Source organism: Podarcis vaucheri (genome assembly GCF_965113315.1).
Source record: "Podarcis vaucheri genome assembly, chromosome: 6".
Classification (NCBI taxonomy): domain Eukaryota; kingdom Metazoa; phylum Chordata; class Lepidosauria; order Squamata; family Lacertidae; genus Podarcis; species Podarcis vaucheri.
Genome location: NC_138764.1, coordinates 83,959,670 through 83,976,268, shown reverse-complemented (window position 1 = coordinate 83,976,268; position 16,599 = coordinate 83,959,670).

The following is a 16,599-nucleotide window of genomic DNA, read 5'->3' as shown; positions in this document are numbered from 1 at the left end:
TTTCTTATTGTCTTGCCTTCCAGGCATTTGCATACAAAATTCTTGCCAAGCTTAACATGTATTAAAGCCTGCCTTTGAATTTCTTCTGCTAGTATTATTTCTGCTGCTCCCTGCAAGGCCCCCAAAGCAGGGTAGGGAATTAGAATACAAAAGGAGCAACATGCAAATCCATTAATCTAATCAAAAAAAGAAAAGAAAGAAAGACAAAATAGAACATTTCAGAGATAATAGGAGGCAGACAATACCAGCAGATAAGACAACCTAATTATCATAAAAAGCAGTAAAAAAAGGAAGGTCATTCAGCAGATATCACCACTCTTGGGAAAGCTGCAAACATTCACTTCACATAGCAATGTATATTAAGTGTGTGGTGTGTATGCAACCAAAAGCAGTTTAGTTTAGTTGTAGTTTAGTTATTGTATCAATCTCACTTTTCTATTAAAATAATGCTTGAAGTACATTACAATAATATATATACTGTACATACAATAGGTTGTAGCCAACTAAGTTTTATTCAGAGTTGACAGACCGAAATTAATGGACCTATGTTAGTCATGTTCATTAATTTCAATGTGTCTTCTCTGAGTAAGACTAGCATTGGCTACAACTCAACATAACAATCAGCATTAATACGTTAAAAGATAACAATAGCGCTAGATACGCTGGGGCTGCAACAAAATGTTGCAGTGTGTGATGATGCTTGTTCAACCACTCCATTCCATTTCCCCTCCTCTCATCTTCCTCCTTTCCCACCATTCACAGAACTAAAATTCAGCTCCTGTCTATAGACAACGTTGGGTTGCAAGAGCATTATTTTTAATCACGTACAATATAATCTTATTAGCAAAGGGGTTTTGTTCCCCTTTAATATTTGCATTCAAACTGAAAGTGCACACAACTAGGTTGCTCTGGTCTGTGACCACAATGATGGTTTTGTTTTTGTTTTTTTAAGTCTCTGGCTTGAGGTCACTGGGTAATAACGAAATGCCGGTGTGTTTCCTGACCTCACAGTATTTGCATGAATTCAGCACCGTTTCCTGAACATGCACTGAAGTTTTTCCCCTCACCATTTGCAAGTTGAGACCATTCTGGGTTGCATCGCTTCCTACCATGTGGTTTTCATACCAAGAACATGGTTACCGCTTTTCAGTCATACACCATCTGGTCCCTGAAAGGTTTCCTTACGATAAATTGGTATTCTTACCTTGCTTCACAATGCTGGAAAAATCTTATGGCCCAGTTTACACATCACAGTAAGCCACAGTTAAGAAATGCTCAGATGATTCCAGCTTTGCTCTTCCCCTCTAGCCAGTGGGAGCAACAAACTGTGATCCCTGGCTTAGAGCACATCTGAACCAGGGTTCATCGTTTGTTTTGCTCAAATATTTGGTGAGACAAGAACAAACCTTGGCTAGATATTGTGGTTTGTTTGGAGCAAAAACAACCGCAATCTCCAGTTCAGATGCAATACTATTGTGATTTGTTTGCTCCTGCTAGTCTGAGAGGAGGATCAAAACAGGAGACTTCAGCATGGTCATGGTAAACCATAAAGGTAAAGGGACCCCTGACCATTAGGGCCAGTCGTGATCAACTCTGGGGTTGTGGTGCTCATCTCGCTTTATTGGCCGAGGGAGCCGGCGTACAGCTTCCGGGTCATGTGGCCAGCATCACTAAGCCGCTTCTGGCAAACCAGAGCAGCGCACAGAAACGCTGTTTATCTTCCCGCCAGAGTGGTACCTATTTATCTACTTGCACTTTGACGTGCTTTCGAACTGCTAGGTTGGCAGGAGCAGGGACTGAGCAACAGGAGCTCACCCCGTCATGGGGATTCAAACCGCCAACCTTCTGATCAGCAAGTCCTAGGCTCTGTGGTTTAACCCACAGCGCCACCGTGTCCCTCTAATGGTAAACCATAAACAATGCTTTATTGTGACAGGTGAACGCTGCCTATTTATATGCAGAAGTCATAGAAAGTGACAGCACATATGGGTTCAGGGGGAAATAGTATATACCGTAACTGAGGATTGCATTGCCCAAGGCCCTCTGTCATTAAGCTGGATAAAAAGTCACAACTCGTGATTAGGTTTCTATCAGAGCACTCCATGGGTGTAGCCAGAGAGGGGCTGGGGAGGGGGCAGCTGCCCCCATCAAATAAATACATAAATAAAAATACTTAACTAACAGTCCAATTGAGTTGCAGATTGCTCAGTTCTGCCCCCACCCCCAAGTCCTGCCTGCCCCCAACAAAAATCCTGGCTACACCCATGGAGCGCTCCCTCAAGGCACAATTCCTTATCAGTTGCCCTTGTTAAGCCACATACAATTGCTGTTTGAAAAGCAAAGGAATCAGTTTGATTCCCCTGTTGTTGTTTAGTCGTTTTGTTTAGTCGTTTAGTCGTGTCCGACTCTTCGTGACCCCATGGACCAGAACACGGCAGGCACTTCTGTCCTCCACTGCCTCCCGCAGTTTGATCAAACTCATGCTGGTAGCTTCAAGAACACCATCCAACCATCTCATCCTCTGTCGTCCCCTTCTCCTTGTGCCCTCCATCTTTCCCAACATCAGGGTCTTTTCCAGGGAGTCTTCTCTTCTCATGAGGTGGCCAAAGTATTGGAGCCTCAGCTTCACGATCTGTCCTTCCAGTGAGCGCTCAGGGCTGATTTCCTTCAGAATGGAGAGGTTTGATTTTCTTGCAGTCCATGGGACTCTCAAGAGTCTCCTCCAGCACCATAATTCAAAAGCATCAATTCTTCGGCGATCAGCCTTCTTTATGGTCCAGCTCTCACTTCCATACATCACTACTGGGAAAACCATGGCTTTTACTATACGGACCTTTGTTGGCAAGGTGATGTCTCTGCTTTTTAAGATGTTGTCTAGGTTTGCCATCGCCTTTCTCCCAAGGAGCAGGCATCTTTTAATTTCGTGACTGCTGTCACCATCTGCAGTGATCATGGAGCCCAAGAAAGTAAAATCTCTCACTGCCTCCATTTCTTCCCCTTCTATTTGCCAGGAGGTGATGGGCCCAGTGGCCATGATCTTCGTTTTTTTGATGTTGAGCTTCAGACCATATTTTGCGCTCTCCTCTTTCACCCTCATTAAAAGGTTCTTTAATTGCTCCTCACTTTCTGCCATCAAGGTTGTGTCATCTGCATATCTGAGGTTGTTGATATTTCTTCCGGCAATCTTAATTCCGGTTTGGGATTTATCCAGCCCAGCCTTTCGCATGATGAATTCTGCATATAAGTTAAATAACCAGGGAGACAATATACAGCCTTGCTGTACTCCTTTCCCAATTTTGAACCAATCAGTTGTTCCATATCCAGTTCTAACTGTAGCTTCTTGTCCCACATAGAGATTTCTCAGGAGACAGATGAGGTGATCAGGCACTCCCATTTCTTTAAGAACTTGCCATAGTTTGCTGTGATCGACACAGTCAAAGGCTTTTGCATAGTCAATGAAGCAGAAGTAGATGTCTTTCTGGAACTCTCTAGCTTTCTCCATAATCCAGCGCATGTTTGCAATTTGGTCTCTGGTTCCTCTGCCCCTTTGAAATCCAGCTTGCACTTCTGAGAGTTCTCGGTCCACATACTGCTTGAGCCTTCCTTGTAGAATTTTAAGCGTAACCTTGCTAAAGTGTGAAATGAGTGCAATTGTGCAGTAGTTGGAGCATTCTTTGGCACTGCCCTTCTTTGGGATTGGGATGCATCCTGGAGCTGTGCACTTTAAAAAAAAACATTCTTAACCATTCAGCATTTCGTATTCACAGATTTATTCCTTGTCCTTTGCTCCCAAAAGGGACCTCCATGAAAACTCACAGTATGATGATAAACATTATCTGAACCAGTCATATAAAAATCCACTAAATGGCAAAGAGTATTACAAAATTCCATAAATTGCCCTTGTTTTGACCTCCCTCCTTTAAATGATCTGGAAACAACAACATTCCACCTTTCCCCCAAGTTGTTGTACATGGTTCTCCCCCTCCCTACACCTGCCATGTCCAGGTAAAATGCAGAAACACTGCTGTCATCTTTATGGGATAGTGGTTGGAGTGATGGACTAGGACTTGGGAGACCAGTTCCTCACTCGGCCATGAATCTCACTGGGTGACCTTGGGCCAAGTCACTCTTTCAGCCTAACCTACTTTCACAGGATTGTTGCGAGCATTGACGTGTAAGCAGTAGGTGGGTAGGTAGAACTATGTATGCCACTCTGAGGTCCTTGGACAAAGTGGAAGATATGAATAACTTAACATACTTTACAATGGGCATTTGAATATTACGTTGTGTGCCGGGGGGAAATCTGGATGAATCCTGCTTTCTTAATCAAACCTACTTACTTCACACATCTCCCACACTCTTAGCCTTCCTGCTCCCACACTGTAGGGAATCAGTTCCTACAATCATGTTGTTGTTGTTTAGTTGTTTAGTCGTGTCCAACTCTTTGTGACCCCATGGACCAGAGCACTCCAGGCACTCCTGTCTTCCACTGCCTCCCACAGTTTGGTCAAACTCATGTGGGTAGCTTCGAGTACACTGTCCAACCATCTCATCCTCTGTCGTCATCTTCTCCTTGTGCCCTCAGTCTTTCCCAACATCAGGGTCTCTCCAAAACCCCAAGGTCAGGAGGCCATAAAATCCCATCTAATCCAACCTCCTGTAACGCACAGTAGTCCACAGTATCTTTGTAAGGGAAATTGAAGTCTCTAGGGTTGCCACACCTTCAGGGCTGGCCTGAAGTCTCCAGGATTGCCTGGAGGGGGGCTGCTTGAATCTGCAAGTGGGAGAGGGTGTCTTTTTCTTCTTTTTTTAAAAAGAGGAATGTTTACACAGCTTACAACCTCCCACCCAGTAGAAACTGGCTGCCAATAATTGCATAGACTCTTGGTGGGAGTTGTACTCTCATCTCTTTGCTTCCAATTAGCGTCCACTTCTGCAAATTATTGCATAGAATGTCTTGTAGTACCTTAAAGAGTTGCAAATTGTATAAATGGCATCGGCATTTGTGGAAGGGGGTGCAATAGTGAGGTCAGAATGCATACAGCACTGGCTGTTCACAAGAGCAGCCCACAAGAAGCATAGGAATGCCTGCTTTACCTAAGATTTCTATCCTCATTTCCAGTCGGTGACATATTTGCTCATTTGTTAGATTTTGTATTTGTTGTTGTTGTTGTTGTTAATTTTATTATTTCTGTGAGATCCTCGCAGCAACTGTGGTTAATAATGTGTCATGCTAATGACATCACTGGGGCCCATCCTGCTGTGACATCGCCAGGGTCCACCCTATGGCATCCCCTACATCTCAGGTTTGGACCCTGAAATCTCAGCAATCCTTTAAGTGTCTACAATATCTGCAATGGAGGAGAATGGAGAGAAAACCTGAACAACAAGGATACACAGCTAGGAACTCATGCACCCGTAACTTCCTCACAGCCCTGCCATTGGTTGAAGAAGATAGATTAACACCCCCACATACATGCACTAAAATAATGTGCAAGGGGGTTGTGGGGCAACACAGGCTGGTCTTCCACCGCCGAGAATATGCATTGTCCATACCCTGCCAGCTACATATCTGTCAGATATAAGAAGCCCCTGCTTCCACAGCAGGTACTGACAAAGATGGGACGCGGGTGGTGCTGTGGTCTAAACCACTGAGCCTCTTGGGCTTCCCAGTCAGAAGGTTGGCGATTCACATCCACACGACAGTGGTGAGCTCCTGTTTCTCTGTCCCAGCTCCTGCCAACCTAGCAGTTCAAAAGCACACCAGTGCAAGTGGATAAATAGGTACCGCTGCAGCGGGAAGGTAAATGGTGTTTCCGTGCACTCTGGTTTCTGTTGTGCCAGAAGAGGTTTAGTCATGCTAGTCACATGACCCAGAAAGCTGTCTGTGGACAAACGCCGGCTCCCTCGGTCTGAAAACAAGAGGAGCGCCACAACCGCATAGTCCCCTTTGACTGGACTTAACCGTCCGGGGTCCTTTATCTTTTACCTTTACTGAAAAAGACAATGATGGCTGGTGTCCATTGGGACTAGTAGGGCAGATGTCAAGGAGGCAGGTACCACCCACCAAGCACAAAAACCGTGATTCAGTTCAGGACACTCAGCAGCTGCTTTTAAGCAAATGTTTTAAACTGGGCAGATAGATGTGATGTAGGAGATCCATGATCCTGTTTTGGCATTTGCTCAGCTGCAAAACCTGTGACTGGCTTACACCATCAGATGGTAGGGGGTGGGATGGGGGAATTGTTACATGGCTGGAGGTGTCCCTACTCCCTACAGAAGTATTCACCTCACACACAAAACAAGCATGGCAGGGATGGAAGCCTCGCCTTGAACCTTCACCTGGAGTTTAATACCTAGCAGTGATTGTGTTGTTGTCATATACAGTAACACTAGATCACGTTGTCTGGTCTGCCGTGGTGGAGGCCACCCGCAGCCTCTCGACTCTGTTGAGAACTGGGTCGTGGTTCCAAGCCTCTGATCAAGTGTTCAGAGCAGAACTAGAAAATGGAAACTAATTGCTTCAAAGAAGTGCTAAAAAGAGGAAGTGATGTGGTTTGTGGGTTTTTTGGGAAGGAGCAGCCGACGCTGAGCTGGGACTTTCCCAAGCTTTAATGGTTTATTACATCAGAATCCAATTATCCGGAAAGCACGGTGCCAGCCACCCCCCTTTTTTTTGCCTGAAAAACCTTCAGCCGTGTGACGTTTCCTCCACTCTGCAGAGAAGAAGTGCTATTGGGAAAAGTTGGCCATGTTTCACAGCTGTGATGTCACACTGAATGACAAAACGAAAACAGTAGAATTTCTGTTCAAAGCATTGGGGAAGACTTGAGCTGCCCAGAGGAATCGAAGAAGAAAATGATAGCAGTACTGGAACTTTTGAAATACCCCACGGAGACTCCCACATAAATAACATTGTTGGGACTTTCTCTTTTTCATACCATACAGATGCAGTGAATTCCTCAATTTCTCATCCAAACCTAAGAGTCCTGCTGGATTAGGCCAATGCTCTATCTTGTCTTTTGACTAAACTGCGGGAGGCAGTGGAAGACAGGAATGCCTGGCGTGCTCTGGTCCATGGGATCACAAAGAGTCAGACACGACTAAACGACTAAACAACAACAACAACAACACTATCTTGTCTAGCATCCCATTCTCACAGTCGCCAACCAAATACCCATGGGATATCAATACCCAGGACCTGAGGGCAACAACACTCTCCACACTTTTGATTCCCAGCAACTGGAATTCAGAGACATATTGCATACCCTCCAACATTTCTCCAATGAAAATAAGGATTTTCTACTATGCCATCCAACATTTCTCCGATGAAAATAGGGACGTCCTAAGAAAAAGTGGGACATTTCAGGGTCAAATCAAAAACCAGGACAGCTTCTGTAAATTTGGTACTGTCCTTGGAAAACAGGGGCACTTGTGATACTGCCTTTGACCAGTGGCGGCATCAGAAAAAAGTTTCAGGGGGACACAGATGGGGCAAAGTGTATTTCTAGGTGGGTGAGTTGTAACAGTAATTTATTTATCTCACAGCTAACCTGCCACAAAAAATATAATGCTATAAGTTGATATAAATTATGTCTCCTAATATTGTAAAAAATGCACACTTTCTTTTAGAAGAAGAAAAAGAGTTTGGATTTGATATCCCGCCTTTCACTCTGTTTAAGGAGTCTCAAAGCTGCTAACATTCTCCTTTCCCTTCCTCCCCCACAACAAACACTCTGTGAGGTGAGTGGGGCTGAGAGACTTCAAAGAAGTGTGACTGGTCCAAGGTCACCCAGCAGCTGCATGTGGAGGAGCGGAGACGCGAACCCGGTTCCCCAGATTAGGAGACTACCACTCTTAACCACTACACCACACTGGCTCTCTTTTACTTGTTGTTATAAGTTATGTTGGATATTATGCTGGAAATCAATTATTGTTTAAAAATGAAACTTTGTATAAAAATATATTGTCCTACTTTTTATGCCTTGACGAACAAATGTGTTGTTCTGTGCGTATGCACCAAATTTGGTCTTTGACCAGGGTGAAATAAAGCCTAGTTTCACCCCTGCCCTTTCTTCCCTGGCAGGCAGCAGGGCACCATTTTGTGGCTCGCCTCAGGTGCCAAAATGCCTTGGGCCCTGGACTGCATGATAATACACATTCATTGCTGGAAGTGTGGACACCTTTCTGGAGTGCTGTACACCTATTATGCCCATGTCGTCCCTCTCGCACACCATTCGTCAATCAAAAGGACATTATGGTTACAATCTGTTTTGTGCCAATAGTGCACTTCTCAGGTGCTTGCTGCCTACATACGTACACAGAGAGCCCTTTCTCAGGTTACATCCTATTGGGGCAGACCTACTGGCACTGCAGGGCGGTGCCGCTCTTCCTTCCCATGTTTAATTTGTCTATGTATGAAATAGGCAAAATAGGAAGCAGTACAGTAACTTAGCTACCTCTGTGAACTGATACAAATATCCTCTGTACACCAGTGTTTCAACACACCGGTTTCCAGCCCCCCCTCTTTTGAAAGAAAATAATTTTTTATTTTTATTTTTTATTAAGTTTCATATACATAACCAAAAAAGGAAAACAAATCAGCAGTTACAAAAAAATAAATAAAAAAATTGCAAATGTCCAAATATAACGTAAAGATCTTATCTGTTTCCATTACAGTTATTTGTCTTCACATTTATTTCTTTATAACTTTAGGAACTTAAATCCTTCTTCTACCCCCTACCGACCTCCATCCCTCCCGCTTTCAGGCTTCTTAATATACATAATTTATTTTTCCTGCAGCTAGTGATTGTTAATGATTTGCACATCGTAAGATTTATATTGAAAGAAAGTAAATTTGATTTTTTTAAACCTGTGGAAACACTAACTGAGGGGAAGGGGATAGAGAACACTGGTTTGTAAACACGCCCACCAAGTGTGCAGACAACAGGATAGTAGCTGCCACTTTGGACAGCATTATCATGTGACAATGTGTCCAACTGCAAATGGCTGTACACAAAATCACGCTGTGATAAAATAGCCTCTTTTAAAGGCTACCTGTGTACATAGCCTTAGCCTGCAAACTATCTCGAGCTGAAGGACCCTTCACATGCTGAAGACCTGCCACATTCCTTCAGCAAATCTAGAACTTGCTGTTGAGTTAGATTGAGAAACAGGCACAGTCTGACTAATATCCACAGAACACTGGCTGCCGGGTATTCCCCTACATGATTTTTTTTCTCAGGCTTAAACTGGGAAGTCATTTCCATTCTGGGTGTTGGGTGGATTAGATTAAGATGGTAGATAAATCTGTGCCAACTAACTTCTGCCGTGAGCATAAAAAAAGAGATGGGCTTTCCATGGTTTAATAGCAAAATATGTTAAATAACAGGGCAGCATTCAGAGAATCTCAAGAACTGCTTTAGTGAGTTGTTTGTTACAAGACATTAGGAGTAGGGAACCTGCACCCCTGTTGTTGGTCTACAGCTCAGTGAAGAGTCCAGCAACCTTGACCATGCTGGCTCAAGCTGATGGGAACTGAAATGCAACAACACTGGAGGTACCGCACCCCTACAATAAGTCATCAAAGCACCTGGGGGGGTAGACTGATGTGGGAAGCAGCAAAGTTTTAATACTAAATAAATTAATGGGACTATTAGAACCAGATAGAAATAAATTGGGTCAAGCTACAAACATTGAAGCTATGTGGACAGCTGCTCTGATGTTTATGAAACCCCAACCCCGATATGGAATTCCCAATCTCTTTGTAGAAAGGAAAACTTGCTGTCCTCAATGGGAAATGGCTTTGGATATACTCAGTATTTCTCTTTCAGAGGCAACCAGAAAGAGGTGGGGCTCTAAGTCACTCCCTAGATGTACATGTAGACATCTGAGAAGATGGGGGCACTGCCACATCAGAAGTACATAAAAAGAAACTTATTTATACATTTAAAGAGTTGAAGCAACTTCATATTTATACATTAGCATACTTAATCATTTTCTCTTACTCTCACACACCCCAGTACATATAATAATAATAATAATAATAATAATAATAATAATAATAATAATACTGATTGTTGTAAGGTAGTTACTGCTAACAGAAAAGAGGTAAGATAAAAAGCCAAAAGCTCTTAGCCAAGCTTCATCTGCATGCCAAAGCAGGAAGTTCATCCATTCTGAAATCTAATTATATATTTCAGCGGTGGGCAGTTATTGTACTTAATCTTGTGAGAACAGATTCATCCAGCATTATGCAAAGCTTACACGTCTGCATCCTTTCGCTGTTATTATTATCATTGTCTATTTTTACATTTGTGCTTGAATATCTTAAAATGAGACAAGGGATATATACAGACAGGAGTGGTCCATCAGATATTGCTTGACTGCCACTCCCATCATCCTTAACCACAGTATCCCCATCACAGCCACATGGCAATCACAGTGATTCTACTACGGGTGGGTGGGGGAATCACCTTTCTCACGTGTAAAATAAAAACATATCTGGGGCTAGAAAAATGAGATGTCGCTATAATGTAAAACCCACCTGGGTTGCTTGCAGTGCTGTGAGTAACAGCTGGACGCTTCCTATACTGAAAGCTACTTGTGCAGAAAGGTCTTTAAAATTGCTAAGCCACCTTAATTGCAAGTGCACAATAGATTTGCCACCTAGTGACAACAAAGAAATATGACATCAAGAGAAAAAGGCATCTACATTTTAGAGCAGAATTTCCCAGGTTGTAGGAACTGATTCCCTACGGTGTGGGAGCAGGAGGGCTGAGAGAGTGGGAGATGTGTGAAGTAAGTAGGTTTGATTAAGAAAACAGGATTCATCCAGATTTTCCCCCTGGCACACAACGTAATATTCAAATGTCCAGTGTAAAGTATGTTAAGTTATTCATATCTTCCACTTTGTCCAAGGACCTCAGAGTAGCATGCATAGTTCTAGCTACCCACCTAGTGCTTACACGCCAATTAGGACAATTTCCAACAATCATAGACTGCATTTATTTTACTATTTTATCATTATATTTATATCCCACCTTCCCTCCAAGGAGCTCAGTGTGACATACACTGGTCTCCCCCTCTTCATTTTATGCTCGCAACAATCCTGTGAAAGTAGGTTAGGCTGAAAGAGTGACTTGGCTCAAGGTCACCCAGTGAGATTCATAGCTGAGTGAGGAACTGGTCTCCCAAGTCCTAGTCCATCACCCCAACTACTATCCCATAAAGATGACAGCAATGGCCAGTGAAGCAAGACACAGTTTCTGCATTTTACCTGGACATGGCAGGTGTAGGGAGGGGGACATAGGCGCCGACTCCATGGGGCTTGAGGGGGGCCGAGCCCCCTCAAAAATTCGTTTGGGGGGGCTCCGCCCCCCCAATAATCTCCGGCGCCCCTCCAGCAGAGCGCCATCGCCGCCCCTCCCCCAGCCCAAAATGCACAGGGTCGGGCTGCATGCCTCTTGCCCTCCCTCCCGAACAAAAGCTCCACCCAATTTCCTTCGGAGCTGATTAATAGGCGCAGCACGCTCTCCCCTATTCGCTCACGAGGAGGCGGCGCCACTTCATTTGCATATTCATGAGCTTATTTATTATTCATGAGCTTTCCCGGGGCCCCCCCCCCCAATATTTTTTATAAGTCCGCGTCCCTGGAGGGGGAGAACCATGTACAACAACTTGGGGGAAAGGTGGAATGTTGTTCTTGTTTCCAGATCATTTACAGGAGGGAGGACAAAACAAGGGCAATTTATGGAATTTTGTAACACTATTTGCCATTTAATGGATTTTTATATGACTGGTTCGGATAATGTTTATTATCATACTGTAAGTTTTCATGGAGGTCCCTTTTGGGAACAAAGGACAAGGAATAAATCTGTGAATACAAAATGCTGAATGGTTAAGAATGTTGGGGTTTTTTTAAAGCGTACAGCTCCAGGATACTGGAAGTGTAAGATACCATACTATGTAAAAAAAGCAGGCCATTGTGCTACATGCTCTGTGTGATGAAATGCCAACATTTCCTGCAGACTAAGCTGCAAGCATACATGAATCACATTGACAAAAATGTGCTCTTGATAAACAGCCTTCATTTTGGATTTCCCAAGGCTTGCACTTCCTTGAGCCATTCCGGATTTCAACTAGAGTTCTGAACTTCGTGTGAACCAAGGCTGACCACACCTTAACCACAGAGCCTATGGTCCTGCAGATGGGTCATATGCCCACAGTCTGCTTCCAATGACACCATGTAACCACAATGGGAAAATGCCATATATGTGGTCATTATGTTTATACTGGTTGCTGGAAACCACAAGAGGGGAAAGTACTTTTGTGCTCAGGTCCTGCTTGTGTGCTTCCCACAGGCATGTGGTTTGCCACTGTGAGAACAGGATACTAGAGCAGACGGGTCATTGGCCTGATCCAGCCGTCTACCAAAAGGTACTGTACAAAAGAGGAATCATTCCCAATTATTCTTTCAGACCGCTATGACTCAAGAAAACATATAACTGTACAATTCATGGGCCTCTTGCACATCGGGTGCATTTTTTAGTCCTATGTTCTTATGTCAGATTGTTTGTCCATATAGCTCAGGACTATTTTGACCTTCAGTGGCTCTCCAGGATTTCAGGCAGTGGGACTTCTCATCACCCATTTCCTCAAGCAAGACCTGCCCTACTACTGGGCAGAGTGAGCTGGCAGGTACCGGTTGGGAGAGGCAGGAAGTGTTGGCAAGATGTTGTAGGACAGAGCTGTATGCTTGTGAACCCTGCGTGCCTTAAGATAACCTGGAGGAAGATGGTGGCCCATCACCAAGAGACAATTGCCAGTCTAGTCAAATTCCATAATGGAATGGAAAGGGGGTGATTCCTTGTTCTTCTCCTCATTGGGCCACAGAACCTGTTCTAAGGTTCTTCAATGGAAAATGCAGGCACTGAATCTTAGCGCGTGCCCTGCCACGGAATTACGGTCTGTCTCACAATCAGCCTCTAGATGCCTGGGATAAATGGGATAAAGCCTTTTGAATTAGAGCAGACGCCACAACTTCTGGTGGCTTGACCCATGATTTAAATTACTTCAGCTCTGGCAATAGGGCTGGATTAAGACATGCTCAGAGCAAGCCCTAATGCCAAGTTTAAGAGGCCCCACTGCATTAAGCCCCCCCCCTTGTATTATTCTAATGAAAATAGAATAAATTTGCATATATGCTAGTACATACACAATGATGCAACTAAAAACTATCTTACTAGTGGTACTTTTGCACTTAAGAGGCCACTCATAATCTGAGGCCCTAAACTGTAGTTTGTGCATAAATCTGACACTAACTGGCAAAGTAAATGCAAGATCAGTACAGAGCAGAAGGTGGAATTATCTTATTTGAAAGTCTTTAAAGAAAGGATAAACAACAACATTAGCAGTCTGATCCTGTGCATCTTCATTCAGAAGTCCATCCCGCAGGCAGCCGCAGGTAGAACATGCATGAGGTTACTTTTTCAGATGTGTCAGTCTGTGACTACCTATCTGCCAAAGGAAAGAGGAACGAGAAACAATTATTAAGGCCCAACACATTATGAGTCACAGCACTGAAAATCAAATCTCATCAAGGAGCTGCTAAAACAATCTTGCTCAATATGGCTCAGACTGCATACAGTTAACATGTGAGCCTCCCCTTGATGAGATTTATTCAGCTCTCACTTCCAGGAGTCAAGTGATTCAAAATACTCATGGAGGATAATGCTGTCAATGGCTACTAATCCTGAGGGCCACTGTCAGAGGAAATATGATTCTGAATAACGGTTGCTGGAATCCACAGGAGAGTTACCTTTCCACAAGGGTTGACAATGATGCTGAAATCCAGCATCGCCTGAGCTTGGCGAGTGCAGCTTTTTCCCAAATGAAGTAAAGAGTTTTTGAGGACTGGGATAATCGCAGGGAAACCAAAATACTTTTTTACAAAGCTATTGTACTACCAACCTTACTGTATGCTTGTGAAACATGGACTACTTATAAACACCATCTCCAACTCCTCAAAAGATTCCATCAATGATGTCTCTAAAAAAATGTACCTATCACTTGGGAATACAGGCGAACTAATGTCAGTGTACTGGAAGAAGCAAAGATCACAAGTGTCAAAGCAATGATTCTTCAACATCACCTTTATTCAGATGCCTCTATTCCAAACTTAAAAATGGAAAGAGTAATGCTTGTGGTCAACAAACGAGGTTTAAAGTCTCTCTCAAGGCAAATCTTAAAAAATGTAGTATAAACACCAACAATTGGGAAACACTGGCCTGCAAGCGCTCCAACTGAAGAACAGCCTTTACCAAAGGTGTCATGGGCTTTGAAAACACTCAGACTCAGGATGAAAGGTAGAAATGTGCTAAGAAGGTGGCATGTTTGGCAAACCTTCAGCATGATCAACTCCCACCTATGTCCCCATTGTAGAAGGATGTGTGGATCTAGAATTGGCCTCCACAGTCACTTATGGACTAACCATTAAGACCATGTTCATAGAAGACAATCTTACTTGGCTACGAGTGATCACCAAAGAAGAAGAAAGATCTCTCAGATGGGTGATTGACTCAGTGGGTATATGGTAAACCTGTTGACGATTGTTAAGACTGCAGTTAGTTCTACAGGAAAAAGCAAGGGATAGGATTAGCATATGTAATGTGATAGGAATCCAATATCTCTATTAAGACCAGGTCTCTCCATAGTTTTGACTTTAGTGATGTTATAATTCAGCAACTTCTCTTTCAAGTCTGTTTCTGAAATTCTTTTATATTAAGACAGCTGCTTTGAGATCCTGTACTGAATGTCCTGGGAGATTGAAGTGTTCTCCTACTGGCTCCTCTGTCTTGTGATTCCTGATGTCAAATTTATGTCCATTTATCCTTTGGCGTAGGGTTTGGCCTGTTTATCCAATATACAGAATATGGGTGTGAGCAAATGCAAAGCACTCTCTGTATTGTTCTTTCCCGTTTGCCCCCACATCGGATTTATGGCTCCCTCCCCCTGCATTTTTGTTGCAATAAAACTAACAACTGCCCAAAGGAGACAACAGAGAAATCCAAAACACTATCACAGCTATGATTCTGGAGAATTGCATCTCTCCCAAAGAAAGAATGAAAGGGGGGGGGGAAATAGAAGCAGAATTTCTAGGGTTGGAGGGAGTAATGCTTCTGAATTACTGGAAAAGACAGGGTGGGAGAGTGCTCCTGTCCTCAGGTCCCGCTTGCAGACTTCCCACAGGCATCTGGTTGGCCACTGTGAGAACACAATGCTGGACTAGATGGGCCATTAGCCCAGGGGTCTGCAACCCACGGCTCCGGAGCCGCATGTGGCTCTTTTACACCTTTGCCGCGGCTCCGGGGCGGATACTAACAAGGGGAGGAGGCGCATTGTGCGCCCCGACACTCCCCACTGTGGCGGGCGCTGTACTGGCTGTGACGTCGCATGAGGGCGGTGCGTGCGTTAGTCACGCACCGTCCCGACGTCACCTTCCCGCCCGCTACATTGTAAGGGGCATGTACGCTGGTCACTGCATTGAAAGGGGGCATGTACGCTGGTCACTGTTTTGAAGGGGAGTGAAGAACACACAAAAAAAAGGTAACTTGTTAATTTAATGTTTATGAGGAGGATTAATTCTGAGGGGTCAAACAAAGAAATAATAAAAAAGTGACAAAAAATTATTTTTATAATGACGAGTTTTGCAGCTCCCAGTTTTTTTTTCCTTCGGAAACGGGTCCAAGTGGCTCTTTTTGTCTTAAAAGTTGCAGACCCCTGCATTAGCCTGATGCAGGAGGCTCCTCTTATGTTCTTTCGTTAAGAGTCTTTCAAATCCAGGTCTTTTTCGGGTGGGGGTGATTGGTGAGAAAGATCCCCCACCCGACACTTCCTTTACGGAAGAGAAATCAGCTGTGTGGTATTACTGTCCTCTCTTTGCAGGTGGGTGGTGGTGGGTGGTGGCAGCTGAGAGATCTTATTCCTGCATTAAATGCAGGGAAGGAGCTTCAGAGAGAAAAAGAGTGCCTCATGATAACCTTGTAAAGAACATAATTAATAAGGTCGCAGAGTGCTGGCACTGACAGAAAGTTGTTTACAACAGCCCTGCAACAGAGTCCAGTGTTATTATCTTGATACAGTGCTGCAGTTGCAGGAGAGGAAGGGCTGAGCCTGTGTAACTTATAACATGTAAGGTTATGTACTTAACTCTTATCACTCCTATTTTGCAGTAGGAGGGGGGGGGGACTGAGAGGAAGTGGCTTACATAAGACTGTAATGCAGTAATCATACTTAAGACAAAGGATAGAGGCACAAATACACTATATTATGATCTCCACATTTCAGATGGAGGCTAAAACTGAAAGCTGGTGGCTTACAACAAATCTCTAATAATAATGCTTTAAAGAACGGACAGCTGCTCAGTCTTTGCTTGTAAAACAAGACTACAAATCTCAGTCTCCATTACAGTACTACAGAGTACTCCCATTTTTTCCAAGGTACAGAGTGGAGAATCATTATTCCGTAGGGGAAATGTTTCACTAACTGTGCATTCAGTGCATGCCTACTCATAGTGGAACTCATTTTTGAATAAATATG